Raw genomic sequence first — 17,271 nt, forward strand, 5'->3', positions numbered from 1 at the left:
CCATATAAATGTGTAATCCTTTCTTGAATCTTATATAGCTTGTGGCAATGAGTCCCAGAGGTTATTAATGTAGTGTGTAAACAAGTTGCTCCTTTTATTAAGTTTTTAATGTATTGCCATTCAGTTTCCTAGAATGTCTCCACATTCTTGTATAATGAAGGAAGGTGAATCAGAGCTCCTAAATTACCTCCTCTATCATTTTTAAATGTACATTTCTCTATCATGTTCCCATTGGTGCTTCGGTAGTACAATTCTTGCATCTCATGTAAAAGACATAGGTATGATTCCTGGTTTATAGGAGGTTAGACTAGGTAATCACAATGGTTCCTTCTGACCTTATAACCCATGAATCTCATTCCCCTTCTTTCTAAACTAAGCAGTCCTAATCTTTTCATTCTTGCGTCTTCTAAAAGTCTCTCCGTGGCGTTAATTACATTCCAGAGTTAAGGAGTCTGGTTGGAGAACACACTGCCAGCAACTCCTTCACATTTATAACAAGCAAGTTGCAGCTCAAGCACCTCCATTGTGGAAATATCTTCTGAAGAGAGAGATGGTCACTCAAGTAGCAAGGTTACAAACCACCAAATGCTTCTTAGGTTAGAACCAAGATATTGCTCTCCACTTGGAAGCTGACGGGCAAGCAGTGCAGATCTCAGAGTACTGGTACTGTGTGCTTTTAGCATGAAACTTTGCTCAACAAATAGGCAGCCACCTTTTGAACAAGCCTTGGTTTCCAGGTGCTCTCAAGATGTAGCCCCATGTAAAGCACATTAAAATAATCTATTTCCACCTTTTTATATTTCTCTCTCATTCTCTAGATATATTTTTATCCTTCCAGAGCTTAAGAAATGGCTGCTGACATCCGTACCTTGCAGTCTGGCCACTGACTGTATTGGGCTTCATGACTTGAGTTTAAAAAAAGCCCTTTTTTCATTTTATTTAATTTAAATACAATATGCCAGACCTCCTTTCATGGTGGAAATTCAAATTTAAGGTGGAGCAGAATAGGCTTGAAAATAGAACCATGCTTTAATCAACGAGAGACAGAAATAGCTGCAAGGGGGTAAATTAGGCACGTGGTAACTGGGTTAGACCAGTAATTAGGATAGAGTGGGGTGCTGTCCTTATGAAACCAACAAACAAACCTTGTTATTGCTCTGTTCCCCAGCAGGGACTGAAAGATAAAGTGAAGCCTTTAAAATGATCTGTCATCCTGCTCATGGCCACTTTCCTTTCTAAATTGATTTTTGCTTTCTCAAACCAAGAGGTTGATAGTTTATGCCTGCTGCCAGCAAGAATAAACTACCACCCACTTTGTGCATGACAGCAGAAATCAACATTAAGTGGAAAGTGGCTGTGTTGGATAACTGATCCTTTTCAAGGCTTTTTTACTTTATTTCCAGGCTGCTGCTGGTGGACAACAAATTGCCTCTTTGAACAACTGGCACTAATTGACATCCTTGTTGGCAGTTTAGAGGCCAAGTACAGAAGCAAAGGATTGAATGGGCACAAAATCTGAACTAACCTGTCATTAGAAGTAGTTTCTCCAACCAGAACTAAAGAATGTTGATGAGGAAAGGTGAGGAAGTTTGTATAACTACTACTTCTGCTATATTTGCTCTGTAAATAGAGAGGAGGTTTTGGTTCTGTTGCTGCCAATCCTACATCTTTCACAAGCACCGTAAATCCCGCCCAAACCTTGTACAACCTTATACAATACCTCATGGTAATGGTTTATTAGCCTTGTCCCCCATGTCCTCTCCTTGCTCAAAGCCTCATCCTTGGTCTCAGGTTAGTGCTATTCTGACACAGGAAGCCATGGTTTCCTCACCGAGATTGCTGTCTGTCTGTCTGTCCATCCATTCATCCCCAAGGAATTGAAGTTTGTTTCTTCAGAATAAAAGGAACCAGATGTCTGTTTTAAAGTGGATTCCCTCATGTCTTGGCCAATTAATTTGAAACCATTTGTTTCATCTGGTTTCAACACGATCAGCTAATCTATCAGATATCTCCTTATCCAGGCCTAATCACTCTGCAGTGGTTTCTACCTTAATGCTTACCTTGAGCTCAGCTGTCTCTGAGCTAGGCTCTGCCACTCTTCATAGTATTATTTATATTACAGTAGTATCTAGCGGTTCCACTCATGATTGGGACCTCATTGTGGTAGGCACTGTATGGGCACATAGAGATGGTCCCTGCCCCAGAGAGCTTACAAATTAAACAAAGAATAGCAGGAATAAGAGAAGTGAGGGTCTTGGTCTGAATCACACAACAGATCAACCAAAAAATAGAAGTGAGGGCTCCTGAATCCCAGCCAACTGCCCTATCCACCGGACCACACAGCCTCTCTGTGTTATAACTGAATTCCATACAATGGAAGAGGAGATATCTCACATCACAGAGGAGTCCAGAAATGCAATTGGAGAAAGCAGACAGTGAATAAGGCCAGTCACAAATCTGTGTGTACTCAACAGTCTCTGATTGTACAATGCAGATAATGATCCCCACCTCTTTAAAGTGCTTTGAGTGAATGAGAAAGCACCACATAACTGTTTATCATTATTATTGCTTGTTCTCAAATTTGTCATTGGGTTGCCGGCTAAGTGATTTGTTTGTTTGTTTTAAATAAACTCCTTCATGATGAGATGAAACAAACCATGATTCTCTAGTTTTACCAGGCATCACTAGCTTCATTACTGACGTCTAATTGGCTAACAGATCACATGTGTTCTAACGAAACAATCCCCTTCCTCCCAGAGAGAATGAAAACACTTTCTGAGTACATTTTAAATCTAATTGTTTTGCAATAATGATCTTGGTGTCAGCTTCTTAGATTAATGAAGCCTTTCAGATGACATTAAAAGAGAACAATTAAACTACTAATTTTTTATTCGCTCTGCAAAACCATTTCAGTGTAACATCAAATCTTTTAAAAGTGGCTATTCCATGCTTTCTATGCTGTTCAAGTAAAGAAGGGCCCTACAATACTACACCAAAGATCCTGAAATGAATTTTATAATAAAATGAATTATCTTGGAAAGCAGTTGTGTTTTAGGCGAGGAGTGATTATATATTGCTCATTTATTGCTAGCAATGTGTTTCTTAATTGGAATTTAGGGCTCGGGCCTGCAAACATAAATCACACATGTAGTCCCATCAGCTTCAATGGGATGATTTATATGAGTAAGAGTTGCAAGACTGAACTCACATGATCCAAAACCCATTGAGGTCAATGGAAAGACTCTCATTAACTTCCACAGGCTCTGGTTGAGGCCTACCACCATTCGGTAAAAGAGGTGTTTTCCTGACTTCTCTTATGTGCGTTATTACAGAAGCAATCCAGACACAAAATTCAGGGGCCAGATCCAGGTGTTATGGTTATTTATATTGTCTGAAGATCTGGTCCTTGATGTCATTTCAGACATCCCAATTTTGGAGGTGTTTGTAACTGCGTTTTTTTATTTGGCCCATTATACAGAGAGGTGCCAGTTTGGAAAATCTGAACCAGATCTAGGTTCAGCCCTCAGTCACCCTCAAAGTTCAGAGCGGTTTGGATTCAGACCTATTATTTCTATGTGATGTGCATCAATAGGCAAGCTATATTTGAGTGGGTAATCACACTATTTACTTCTTATAATGCACTTAAGGATTTAGAATGATAGTACTCAGTGTATACCTGTTTGCTGATCTCTGCACGGTGATAATTCATGCTGCGGTCTTGTTAACATCATTCAGCAATGACAGATGCTAGAAACACAGGCTGGTGTGATCACAATTGTTTCCATTGCTGCCATCTGCCTTCTCTGTTTATAATATAACACAGGCTGCCCCAAAGCCTAACGGTGACCCTTTTCCTGTTGAACTGCTGTTTTTATCATTCTGCTAGGAAAGGCTGTATATAAAGCCACACATTTCAGTTCTTAATGCCATACAGATGTGGGAATTCAGCATTATTATTATCATCAATTCTTAATGGGGAAAATCGTTAATGTGCTGGTATTTGAACTGTTATCTTTTAGTTAGTTGTTTAATGTCTAACTTGTACATGTAACAGTAACGGTTTGTAATAAGGCAGCATAGTCATAGAAACCTACAGGAAAGTTAATCCACATTAACTAAGGATATGAATTAAAAGTGAATTAGTTAAACTGCATTAAAACACTGTGTGGACACGCTCAGTCAGAATTAAAGCAGCTTTAATTTGATTTAACTTCATTCATGAAAGCCAGACTGAATTAAGGTCACTTTAATTCTGAATGAGAGTGTCCATATAGGAGTTTCATGCAGTTTAACTAATTCTTTTAAATTCATAGATTTAGTTAATTTGAGTTAATTTTCCTGATTGCCCCTGTGTAGACAAGTTCATAGTATGTCAGTAGATCTTATCTTCAAGATACAGGTGTGTGGTTAGAAGTCAGTGGCAAACCTGTTAATTTGCCCCATCTTGTTCCTAATTCTTTATGATCTGTGTACGATCTACTTGCCATTTTTGCTTACTGCTACCTGTGGCCTATAGATAGGGTGACCAGACAGCAAATGTGAAAAATCAGGATGGGGGTGGAGGGTAATTAGAGCCTATATAAGAAAAAGACCCCAAAATCGGGACTGTCCTATAAAATTGGGACATCTGGTCACCCTTCCTATAGACATGAACATGGAGTCAAGTTAGAGGAGCTAGGTTATGTGGGTGCAGGTCACTAGCCAGAATTATCTGGGTATATCTCACTTAATCATTTCCCTGCCATTGTGGGGACCTAAGCCACTGGTGCAACTGATCTCTCCTATTCTCTACCTGTGGCACATATAGTCTAGTCTACTGAGGGCTGTAATGCTTTGGTCTAATTTTGGTTGTTTGGTAGTTGGTGGTCTGTGATATACAGGAGGTCAGATTAGACGACCTGGTGGTCCCTTTTGGCCTTGACTCTATGACATGTGACAGGGGCTTATAATACAGTGCCTTCCAAATGATAAAAGAACTCCCGCAGTGCTTTAAGGGACTTAGACATCCAAGCCAAGATGCTCAAAGATATGTAGCCACGTAGCTTCTATGTGTAACACCGACAGACCCCAGTTGTTGGCAGGCAGGATTGAACTTGGGATCTCTGGAGCTTAGTGAATGAGCCTCTACTGCATGAGCTAAAAGCCATATGGCTGTTAGTGAAGGCTATAGAGCAGACTCATTAATCTCTCTCTCTCTAAGTGGTTTCGATGGCATTAGATGGGACAGAAACCACACCCAGCAGGTGTGTGGGTTACATATGAGTTAGGCACATAAATACCTTTGAGAACCTGGCCCCAGATTCTATTGAAATTCAATGAGAACTGGGTTCCTAACTCTCAAAGGCTCCTTTGAAAATTGCAGGCTAATTCAACAAAAAAAATTTGATTGATTCCATACAGTCTAATATATCCAGTACCAAGTCATTTTCCTCTTATGTTCTCAAGTTACTGGTTTCACAGGTACAGCAATACAGCAATGATTTGCTCTAGCAAGGCTCATGAAGTAAATAGACAGCATTCACTGAAATACATGGGACCTGATGTGCAGCCCTTGTGTAGAATTATTCCAATGGGACTACCTGAGGAGTAAGGTAACATGGCATGTGAATAAAGGTGGCAGAATCCGGACCTGACTAGATGGGGGAAAAGATGCTATATACATTTATTATACTTTAAATGATTCTGGGCAAATCAATACACTGTAAATAAGTATAGTGTAAAGGAAAGAATAAGACACATTGAGAGGTCAAAGCAAAGAGGAGTACTAGTGGCAACTTAGAAACTAACACATTTATTTGGGCATAAGCTTTCCTAAGCTTTTCACAGTACATGAAAAGATGGGAGTTGCCTTACCAAGTGGGGGGTCAATGCTAACGAGAAAATTCAGTTAAAGTGGAAGTGAGCTATTCTCAACAGTAGAATACCAAGTGAGGAAAAATCACTTTTGTAGTGGTAATGAGGCTAATGTAATTAGGGTGGCACATTTCAAACATCAGAGGGGTAGCCATGTTGGTCTAGATCTGTAAAAGGAGCAAACAGTCTTGTGGCACCTTATAGACTAACAGATGTTTTGGAGCATGAGCTTTCGTGGGTGAATACCCACTTCGTCGGATGCATGACATGTATGACATGCATCCGACGAAGTGGGTATTCACCCACGAAAGCTCATGCTCCAAAACGTCTATTAGTCTATAAGGTGCCACAGGACTCTTTGCTGCTTTTACATTTCAAACAGTTGACAAGAAGGTGTGAGTAACAGTAGGGGGAAATTAGTATGGGGAAATTAGTTTTTGTAGTGACCCATCCACACTCAGTCTTTATTCAGGCCTAATTTGATGGTGTCCAGTTTGCAAATTAATTCCAGATCTGCAGTTGCTCATTGGAGTCTGTTTTTGAAGGTTTTTTGTTGAAGAATTGCCACTTTTGAGTCTGTTATTGAGTGTCCAGAGAGATTGAAGTGATTGGTTTTTTAATGTTATAATTCTTGATGTCTGATTTGTGTCCATTTATTCTTTTGCGTAGAGACTGTCCGGTTTGGCCAATGTACATGGCAGAGGGGCATTGCTGGCACATGATGGCATATATCACATTGGTAGATGTGCAGGTGAATGAGCCCCTGATAGTGTGGCTGATATGATTAGGTCCTACTATGGTGTCCCTTGAATAGATATGCAGACAGAGTTGGCACTGGGGTTTGTTGCAGGGTTTGGTTCCTGGATTAGTGTTTTTGTTGTGTGGTGTGTGGTTGCTGGTGAGTATTTGCTTCAGGTTTGGGGGCTGTCTGTAAGCGAGGACTGGCCTGTCTCCCAAGGTCTGTGAGAGTGAGGGATCATCCTTCAGGATAGATTGTAGATCCTTGATGATGCGCTGAGGAGGTTTTAGTTCTGGGTCAGTAGCCAGCCAACAAAACCATTTAGGAAAGAATAAAATCAGAATGCAAATGCACTGAATGCATGATGAATTTATGGTGTTTAAAGAGCCAAAAACAATTTCTGAGAACAGATAATACTGGGGGAAGAAAAAGGAACTTATTTTGGCAGAATGTGCACATCCAAATAAACAAGTTCCTGTTGCTGAAGCAAATCCTGTTGCTACCTAGGTCTCAAACCTCTCACCTTCTTGACTGAACAAGAAAACTCTTCTGTAGATCAGAGGAGACTGATTACAGATTGATTGATCTTATGTTGAATTATTTTGGCAATCTGCTCTGCAAATATAATTCAGTCATGCCAAGTGTGCCACCTATTTCTGGACTGTAATGATTAGGGGGGAAAGTGATCCCCAGTCTTACTTCTAATGAATTACAGTAGAAACTTTCCTTTTTGGTGACCTGCTATTAATTCCTTTCTATCTTTATTTTCTTTTCCCTTATCTCATCCTGACTGTTCTAGCCACCATCAATACAGCTCCATCAATATAATTAAAGTGGGGAAAATTTACCTTAGGAGTATTAATTGTTTGGCATTTTGTGCCAGTATTCTTGTTATTGTATCTGTAAAAGTGCTGCTGCCTGAAGCTCTAGCACATTAAGCTCTTAGAAAACATGCTAGTTGGAGGATATATGTGCTAAAATTCCGTTTACATGTGTTGGCCACAGAATTACCTTCTGCTGCCAGTGTTAGATGGGTTCTCTGTAGAACAGACTGGTATTTTTAGCAAATAAGTCAGCCATAGCCTGTGGCAAAGTGGATGGGAAAGGAGATTGAATACTAGCCTTTTTTGCTGTTGCATGAGACTATAACTTAGTATCCTGCCTAATGCAGAGGAGGGGAAATATTAAGATGATAAAGATGCTGTTTCTCTTTTTTATTTATATATATAACTCTTTTAGCCAGCAATATAATGTATTTCTTTCTTGGTTTTATACCTGTAGTTTTGATAAGTCACAATATCATCCTCTAGGAACTGTATCATCTTCAGTCAGGATTGCTTCCATTGAAATCAACTGAGCTACTTATAAATCGGATCTGATTCCACCTCCTCCCCATGCACATACTCCCCAGTAGCTTATCTTTTCTTTTCTTTTTACTTTCCTACTTCCTTACTCCTGGCAGAGGGAGGATCCGTATTAATAAAGGTCCCCCCCCCAGTTTTTAAAAGAACAGTCACACATTCTTGTTAATCTATTGAATAAAACACATAGTGAACGAATACTGGAACCCTAAAGAAGCATTAAGAATGCTCAAAACATTTATTTGCATGGCAATGTGTGATTGTAATGCCCCCTGCTTTGGTGTTAGCTGCAACATTCTTTCACTTCATTAAGGGTCTCTGTAACTTTAGCAGATGAACTTAACTATTTCCAGACTTTCCGATGTACTGAATATATGATTTATTGTTACCAGCAAAAAAAAAAAAAAAAAATGGCATTTTCAAGCACTGAAGTCTTGAAGTTAGAAATAAAGTGAAAACCACAAGGACAAAGCTATGAAATGTCTTTAAATGGCTAATAATGAGAAACAATCTGAGGTTGGTTTAATTTAAAATCATTTAAAATATTGGCTTGGAAACTGGACTTGAAATTCCTCTTTTCTTAAGCCCATCCTGATTCCTTTCCCTCTCCATTTTCTTTCTTCCTCACCCATTCCTTCCCCTACCAACCTCCTCTTGTAAAAGTGACATACTTGCTGTGGGTTTGACACTGCAGGTACTGCTCATAAAACCCTTCTCTCTAAATTTTGGAAGTGATGTGTTGCACTTTAGCAGAGATTCCCATAGCAGTCCCTAGTAGTAGTCTAAGACTGTTATATTACTTTACATTTTAAAGCTATCCATTGCAGTGGGTGTCAGTCATTTTTCACTGACTGTGCATTATTTCAGTTTAAAGAATGGTGCTGCTGACCAACAATTGCCCTCTCCTGGTCTTACTCTCAGTGACTGTGTCTCTTTCTTTCTCAAGCCTATGGAAAATAAATGGTTTTGTCATAATGTCCCTTTGTTGTGGTCCACTCAAAACAGAGAGCAGTTGAGCAGCTTAACACTTGCTGTCATTAATAACAAAGAGAAGTCACTTCTTTCCTGCTTGCTAATAAACCTCACTCCTATTCCTCCTCTTGCAGTTAATCAAACTCTGGAATGGATCATACAGTTAGCTGGATTGGAGTTACCTGAATTCTATTGTAAATTCACTACAGATGAGTCCTCCTGTCTTTTAAAATGCTTACTCCATGACATGGATACTTCTTAATGTATGCTTTAGCAAACTATACAAACTCAATGTTTTCACTTGCCTTTACATGTAATTTGCAATTAAGCTAAAATAAGGAATAATGTTGGATCAAAATAATCTCTGCTGTAATCTACTGAAATCAATTCACTTACATCAAAGATTATTTCAGTCCCAAATCTATAGATTTTCCAACCCATTCTACATTGTCCAGTGCAAACACTAAAGTGACTGTGAATTTATTCTGAGGGATGATTAGGTGGTCTGTGACTCTCTCATTTGACATAAACTTTGAGGTTGTCTCCTTAAGCTTTTAAGTCGTTATTTTCATATGCAGCAGGAAGAAAATAGTGTCCCTCTCATGCAAACTTGCATAGGCTTTAACAATGCAACTCCATTAATTTAAGTGGAATTATTACTCATTTGCACTCATAGTAAGATTGGAATCAGGCCTAATGTACTTAGTTTGCGTGTTTGGACACAGCAGGACATTAAGATAAAAAATTTCAAGTGTCTGCTAATTTAGCGTGCCCCAATGTTTGCATGCTCAATTTGATACACTTGGAGTATGATTTTCAGAGGTGCTGAGCACCAACAATTGCAGTTATAGTTAATGGGCGATACCAGTGCTTAGTACCTCTGAATATCAGACCTTAGGGATCTCAAATTGGGGATAAAAAAATGGAGACACATAAAATTGATAGACAATATTAACAATGCATATGTTTAATTTCATGAGGAAATATCTTATTGTTATTTGATCTATATAATAATTCTGTGTATGTGAATGGAGCAATGTTTGGTTTACACCAGTGCAAGTGAGAGCAGAATCAGGCCCTACATAACAATCTTCTCCAAACCTTATTTTTTTTCTATTGAACAAAGCCTGATTCCCTTCTTATTTCTGTTTATAATCTTAGGTTACAACTCTACTGATGTCAGGGCAGTTCACTGGTGCTAAGGTGGTTTCATGAAAAAAATCAAGATACGCAATGCTAAAAATCTCTTTCCAGTCATGATTTGAGGCAACTCTTATGCTCCCCTGTTTCAAGTGAACAAACTAGTAATCAACAGCTTTAACTGAGTAAGCAGTAATTTGTACCAGAAAACATTTAGATATACTATTAACCTGAGCTATTAAATTAATCTCTCATCTTCGGAAGACTGCTAAGCAATTTCATATACATTACTGGACCCATTCTATTTTATTGATTTATAAATATGAGAGATGTTATGTTCTCAGGCATGACAATATTTGGAATGATAGTGCTTAATTTCTCACATAATGTAAGTAACCTGTGCGTACTGCACAACATTGATCCTTATACTGACATTTGCCCATTTGGAAATTGTACATTATGGTACATTCTTGATCCCTTATGTTTCCAGTTGTCGCCTTCTGTATGTTACGTAAATTTCAGTAAAGCTTTTGGAACAATAAAATAACTGAATATGCTTGGCTAAGTGACGGGACATAATAGTCTTAAATATCTGGAGGGTATAACCATAAAGGCGGGAGAGGGATTATGTAAATTACTATAATTAAAAAGGGGTATCATTAGACGTAATGGACGGAAATTAAGAAAAAGAAAATTTAAGCTGAAGCTGGAAAAGCTTCCGGACAGTGATAAATGCTAGTTTATGAAATAGTTTCCTAAGGTAAGTTGTACAAGCCCCATTGCTCGTGACATTTAAAATTAGACTTGAGAAAAACACGCTCAAGTGTACAATAAGGAAAAATCACTTTCTGGTGGGGCGGCTGGACCAGACAACCCCATTGGTCTTTTTCATCCCTATTTTCTGAGAGTCTCATTCCGCTTTTCCTTCAGTTGATAAAACAGTCTAGGAAGGGATGTCCTTGAGAAAGGAGACGTTCTGTGTGACTCAACAGGATGCAATAATTACAAAGCCCTGTGCTGCAACTGTCGTGAGGATTTTGGTATGAAAACCAGGAACATGTTTACCTTTGTGCCAGTTGTGATGAATAACATGCTTGCGCGGATTGATAGGAGAAGGTCAAGCCCAGGAAGTGGCCTCACCATGTTTGCCTATTAAGTGGTGTATCTTGGTGGAACAACATGACATCTATGCTTCAGGATGGATACTAACTACCTGTTGGTTTCTGGTGAAACTGAAGATGTTAGTTATGACCTGTAAAGGCCTATATTGTTTGTGACCTCATTCCCAAAGAGATCATCAGTAGAGTCCTCCTCATCATACAAGAAGCATCTAGAAAGGAGAAGGAATCTACTCCCTATGCTGGGCTGAAATAGCCCAAATTTGGTGAACTTTTAGGGCAGTTTGGAGGGTTTTGGAATTGGAGGGGCATGATGGTGGTTATTACTTGGGTGTTGGGGAAAATATTATTCAGCTTGATTTTTTATTTTATTTTATTTTATTTTATTTGGTTGGGGTTATAGAGCATCTCCTCACTTTGCTTTTTTGATTGCATTTTTAAATGCTGGCAAGGTGCATAAGCTCTATGCTAGGCACTGCTATGTTTATACTTGCATATATGGAGGTTGTCAATGCCACTGATGCAGAAGAATAAATAACTGAATGAATAACTTTCATCAGATGTTTTGTGCTGGTATCAGTTTGCAACTCGCTGAGTCTAATGAGTTTGGCTGAAAATCAGATAAGTTAAGTACCAGTTAGGGAAGACTTGCCAAAACAGAGGGTCAGCAGAGGTCTTGCTGGAAGTTATATGAGGTGTTGCATGGTAATTTTGAATAGTACAAATCTCTGTTTTCATGGGTTTTGTGATGACACAAAAATGATATTATTTAGAGATGACATAAAATGTTCAATCTTCACTTTGGCCTGAAGCCAATATGTTTTGATTCTGTAGTTTACAAAATTCTGAACATTTTGGTTTTGAAATGGAGGGTCAGAAGTGGAGAAAAGTGTTTTCAAATGGTGAACAAAAATACCTGCCTTGATGGAGCTGACTAGCTCCAGAATGGATTAGTTAGCATAGTTATCTACAACCAGAAAATGATGCTCTACAGAAAGGAACAGCCCACAGAAATCTACTGCTAATTGAAGCTAGGGTCACAGAGATAATATAGGCACCACTAAGAAGGAGCACATCAGATAGGTGAGATCACCAAACCTCAGAACCAATCACTATAGCTGAAAAGATATGCAGAATAGTAAGATTTATTACTTGTTTTGTCAATCTGCATGGGTAAATACACAGAAAAATGCAAACTGGCAGAAATCGGCTTAGAACAGATCTAGGGCTTGATTCTCCTCTCACTCACTCAGGTTTCACAAATGTTTCTTTACTGACTTTGATGGAGTTACTCCTGATTTACACTGGTGTGAGTGAAGGGAAAATCTTGCCCTGTTTTTTTGCTGATTTTTTTTTCATCTGATGGTAGGCATGCCCTTGACATATTTTTAAGAAGGGGAAAACCAAGTAATCATTCAATTCAAACAGCCTTTATATAGTTCTTTGCACCACTAATGTCTTTCTCATGTGCAGGTTCTAGCAGTGTTGGAGTAGAGATTGCTTTTTATCATGCCCTGTAAAAAGCCTATAAGTAGACCTGGTCGGAAACTTTTTGACTGAACCTTTGTTGACAACTACCATTTTGCTGAAGCTGAAACATTTCATGAAAATATATAGATTTCGATGAAGATTAGATGGGAAGGTTGCTTAGGTCCACGGTGATCTTGAGAGAGAAAGAGATTGAAAACCTGACCTTTTTGATTTGAAGATAGATGTTTTGACACAATTCCATTTTGTGAAAAATTTCAAAAGCTTTTGTTTTCATGGAAACAGCTTTGAATTTTGTTGCAAAATTGTTTTTCCATTGTTTACCACCATTTTCAGCCATACTCCTCCCCCGCCCAATCTGATTACAGGTCTGAAAGAGGAAGAGTGACATATCTTAGGGCTGTTTGAGAGATTAGCTGAGACTCTACCATGCTAATAGACCAGGAAATCTTGCAGTATTCTGTGGCTTTAAGTTTAGTAGCAGTCTTGCACAGTCTCCCATATATTTCATCTAGGCATATATTTTAACTGTCTTATCTGCATTAGGGGGCGGGGCAGGATAACTATGTATTATGATGTATGTAGTTACATAACTGTTATGACTAGACTTTGTCCATGCTGCCCTTTTATATTCCTAAGGCATCTGCAGGGGCAACTGCATTTTGTGAGGCAATGCTGAGATGATGTGTTACAAAGAGGACGTGCATCATGCGCTGTCATGGAACTTTGTGTTTGTTCTTCTTGGTTTGTTATTACCCTTAATGATTACATTAAATGTCATTTGTGTTCAAAGTATATGTTTGCTCTTTGTTTATAGAAAATACATTTCTGTCCATCAGATGGGGCAGAGCACAGAGAAGGATGGTCCAGTGAGCAGGCTGCTGGTCTGGGATTTGGGAAATCAAATTCCAGCTCTGCCACAGACTTCCTTTGTGACTTTGGATAAATCATTTAAGCTCTCTAAAAGCAGCAAAGAATCCTGCTGCTAATCTCTCTATTTTTCAATTCTCTATCTATAAAATACTATTTCCCTACCTCAGTGGGCTGTGGTGAGGATAAATACATTGATGATGAGGTGCTTCAGTACTACAGTAATGGGGGAATAAGTGCCACAGGTAATAGGTAAGTAGACTGAGAAGGGTGTAATCTTCAACTAAAATAGTACCCTAGGAGGCTAGGGAGGGCATAAATAGACTGGGATATGAATACACTATGACAGTCCCTTTGCAGTGACCCACAGAAAACAACACGACAGCAGTTCAGTTGTATTATTCTTGCTTTTATTAGGAACTTGCAGGGGCACCTTCTTAACTGCTTCCCAAAATAAGTTCACTGTCCTTTGCACCCTCCTCACAGCACTTCACAGTTGCAAGTCAAGCTCTGGCATTTAGCATTGCCTCCACTGGACTTACCTGAACTTTGGAGTGGAGTCAGAACATTGCTCATAGGGGGCATTTAGATGCCATGTCCTGGTGGATTTTTTTTATGCTTGAATGGTTTTCTCACTGGTAACGTACCTGCCTCCTTTTCAAACATAAACAAAGGAATGACTATGGCCAGTCTCTGCTGAGGTCTCTCTCACTGTTTGTGTCTCTTTCCCTCCTTTAAATACACACACACACAAAGAAAGAATGGCTCTTTTGGCCAGTAATTTGCTCCCTTTTGGGACTCCCTAAATGGCTAATGTGTCTCTTTCTCTTTTAAACACAAACAAAGAATAAATGACCATGTTTCCTCACCATTACCCTCTCCTGGGGTCTCTTTCAATAGCTAATGAGTTTTTCTTTATAAAACACACAGAAAAAATAAATTGCCCTGTTGGCCAGTATTTGCCCTCTCCTATGGTTCCCATCAGTGACTAATGTCTTTCTCTCTTCATACTGTCACGGCACTCAGCAGTTACTACTCTTGGACCTGAGAAGTAGGTTATTTCTTTTATTAGAGAAAATGAGTGGACAGCAGACACCAGATTATGAATCTCGTAACCTATTTTTATTTACAAAAATACAATTCCTGCAGATAAGCTTTTAACAGAAATAGACCTTAAAGAGCAGCAGCAGCAAAACTGAGGCTTGTACATTGAGATCTATCTCAGCAAAAGATTTTGCTTTCCTGTGTTGCTAGAACAGACTCACTCTACTACTTTTCAGCAGAGCACAAATGTTGCCCTTCCCAGACTCAGCAACTGTTTCATTTCACCCTTTGTGGTTTTGCTTTCAGATTTAACCTCTAGCCACATCTACACTGGTGACTTCTGCCACCATGGAAATGTTAGTTAGAGGTGTGAAGAGGGGTTTTCTTTGACCTGCTGGCACAGCTATGTCAAAGTCCCTAATGTAGATGCAGTTATACCAGTAAAACTGCAATTGTACTGGTGTAGCTTGTTTTTCTTGGGCCCGTGGGTGGAATAAGCTATGCCAGTAGAGCACTCCTAGTGCAGAAATAGCCTCTGTTTCTGAAAGCCTACCATAAAACCATTAAAGATTATAATAGAGCCTGATACCCCACTACTTTGCACCTTGGAGTCACTGACACCTGTGCAAAGTGATTTTAAAGTGGATGTCAATATAATAACTTCTGTAAGTGAATGAAGAATTTTAATTTGGTAGCATTGTACATTTCCTTTGTACTCTTTCTGAAAAGGTGTCAATGATTACGTAAGGTACACAGCAGTGGATAGGCAGTTGCATGATTTTGAAGCCATGCTGTGCCACATAAGGCAACCTCTTCAGAGGTCCTTGGAGTCTGAAAGGCTAAGGCTGTTACACAGTACAAAAAGGGAATGTGACGGTAGTACTTATTTGTTGTATAAGGATCCCTCCTCTTAAAGGGGAAGGAGTTATAAGTGTGGCAACCTGCTTGGAACATGAAGGGAAGAGTGCAGATTGCAGGAAGGAAGCATTTGGAAGGGGCACCAAGAAGTCAGTCTGTTATATCCTTGGGGCAGCCGGTGTAGGAAGCAATCACTTGAGGCCAGAGAGCAGGCAGCTAACCAAAACCTCCATTTTATTTACATATATACAGAGAGCTTCTCAGCCGGTTGAAACCGGTTGAGCTAACCCATAATAATCTAACTCAGTTGCCATAGCAACAAAACCATGACGACCAAATACACAACACAGTCTGTGTGCACATCGATGGAATGATAGTTGCAGTTGCAGCACCTTTGTAAACCTCTTGGTAAAGAGCCAGTTTAGCTTTAGAAATATGGAATCCTCTCCTGTTATCATGGCACATAAAAGCATATGGTAGCAATGGTATGTCTAGTGAGATTCCCCAGCAAGGAAGAGAGAGTGATTAACAGATAAAAAAAATGGTTCCTAGCAGCAGAGCAAAGAGGCAGCAAGGAGGAGCTCAGACCACTGGGTATGCTGGATTTCCAGAAAAATAACCTTGCACAAGCGTGGAAGCAAGAACTGAATAAAGATGAGAAAATGAAGGTAAAGCTTTTTTACTATTTCATTGGGGGGGGGGGGGGGAAGGATGAGAAGTGAGTTAGACATTGTTGCCAAGAATAAAGCCTGAAACACTGGAGCAGCTGATCAAATTGTTTGAGTACTGTGATCCAAGATAGAATGATATTGTAGACAGAGGCTTTTTTTTTTTACCTGAAGCCAAGAAGCAAAATAAGAAAAAATCATTTTCAGACCCAAGAACTCTGGCATCCATGTAGCTATGGAGACATTAAAGATTCCCTCATTAAAGATAAGATCATTTTTTGGGACATGTGATTCCAGTTTACAGGAGATATTGTTGATAGACATACCGCTAACCCTAGAGAAATGTCTCCAAATGGCAATGTCAGCAGAACTGCCCAGGGAAAGGATGAACCCATTGACAGCCACTAGTGAAGAACAAGTATACAGCTCAAGTGAAGGGATGCAGGTCATAGGACAGAGGAAGGCTGACTGAGGATGCAGGTGTCATGATCCTGTGTATGTATTGTGGAAAGCAGAAAGAAAAATGCCCAACCTGTGGATAATGGTACAAGGGGTATGGGAAAGAAGACCACTTTATGTCTCAATGCCACAGCTATCCAGGAAGAACAAAAAGAAGCAGTACATGCAGTAATTGAGGATGTAGAGACTTCCAATAAAGAGGAGGATCTCTGCAATGTGACTTTAGGAGATCTGAAGACTCTCAGTGTATAGGAACTACAGAAGAACGCTGCCACTCATTCTACTGCCATATTTGCAGCTATGCCTATAGCAGGTTGAAGAGTTAGCATCCCTACTTGTCTGGTCCTGTTTCTTATGATCTTAACTTTGTGCCCTCCACTCCATCAGTGATAGCCATCTTACTGTCATATGCCCATTTCTTTGGTATATGATTTCACTCTTTCTTGATCTCTGCAAAGCCATTAATCTGTCCTTCCTTCAATCCCTCCTACAGACCCACTTCTGCCATGAAATGTCCAAGAAATCAGCCAAATAATTTTGCACAGATTGTGAGACACTGAAAGATAGTGCTCATTAATTTATTCATACGTTAAACCTCTCCGAATTTTTGGAGCTATCAAGCTGTGTAATTGCTAACCTGTGTAATCTGGGTGATCTTATTCCTGTTCCTTTTTTCGCCTGTCCTCCCCTCTCCCAATCAC

The 17,271-nt window shown here is 39.4% G+C and overlaps 2 long non-coding RNA genes across 2 annotated transcripts in view; one reads left to right on the top strand and one right to left on the bottom strand.

Annotated features, from left to right (window-relative positions):
- Window positions 1–11,285, bottom strand: part of LOC123362783 — a 33,607-nt gene extending 22,322 nt beyond the window's left edge. Inside the window, exons 1-2 of the long non-coding RNA XR_006576571.1 lie at window positions 11,131–11,285; window positions 1,721–1,890 (exon numbers count right to left, since the gene is read on the bottom strand). This is a non-coding gene — a long non-coding RNA (uncharacterized LOC123362783). The remainder of the gene's footprint in view (window positions 1–1,720; window positions 1,891–11,130) is intronic.
- Window positions 11,286–15,809: 4,524 nt separating this feature from the next.
- Window positions 15,810–17,271, top strand: part of LOC123365262 — a 52,412-nt gene continuing 50,950 nt past the window's right edge. Inside the window, exon 1 of the long non-coding RNA XR_006577506.1 lies at window positions 15,810–16,111. This is a non-coding gene — a long non-coding RNA (uncharacterized LOC123365262). The remainder of the gene's footprint in view (window positions 16,112–17,271) is intronic.

This window comes from Mauremys mutica, chromosome 2 (assembly GCF_020497125.1).
Source record: "Mauremys mutica isolate MM-2020 ecotype Southern chromosome 2, ASM2049712v1, whole genome shotgun sequence".
Classification (NCBI taxonomy): domain Eukaryota; kingdom Metazoa; phylum Chordata; order Testudines; family Geoemydidae; genus Mauremys; species Mauremys mutica.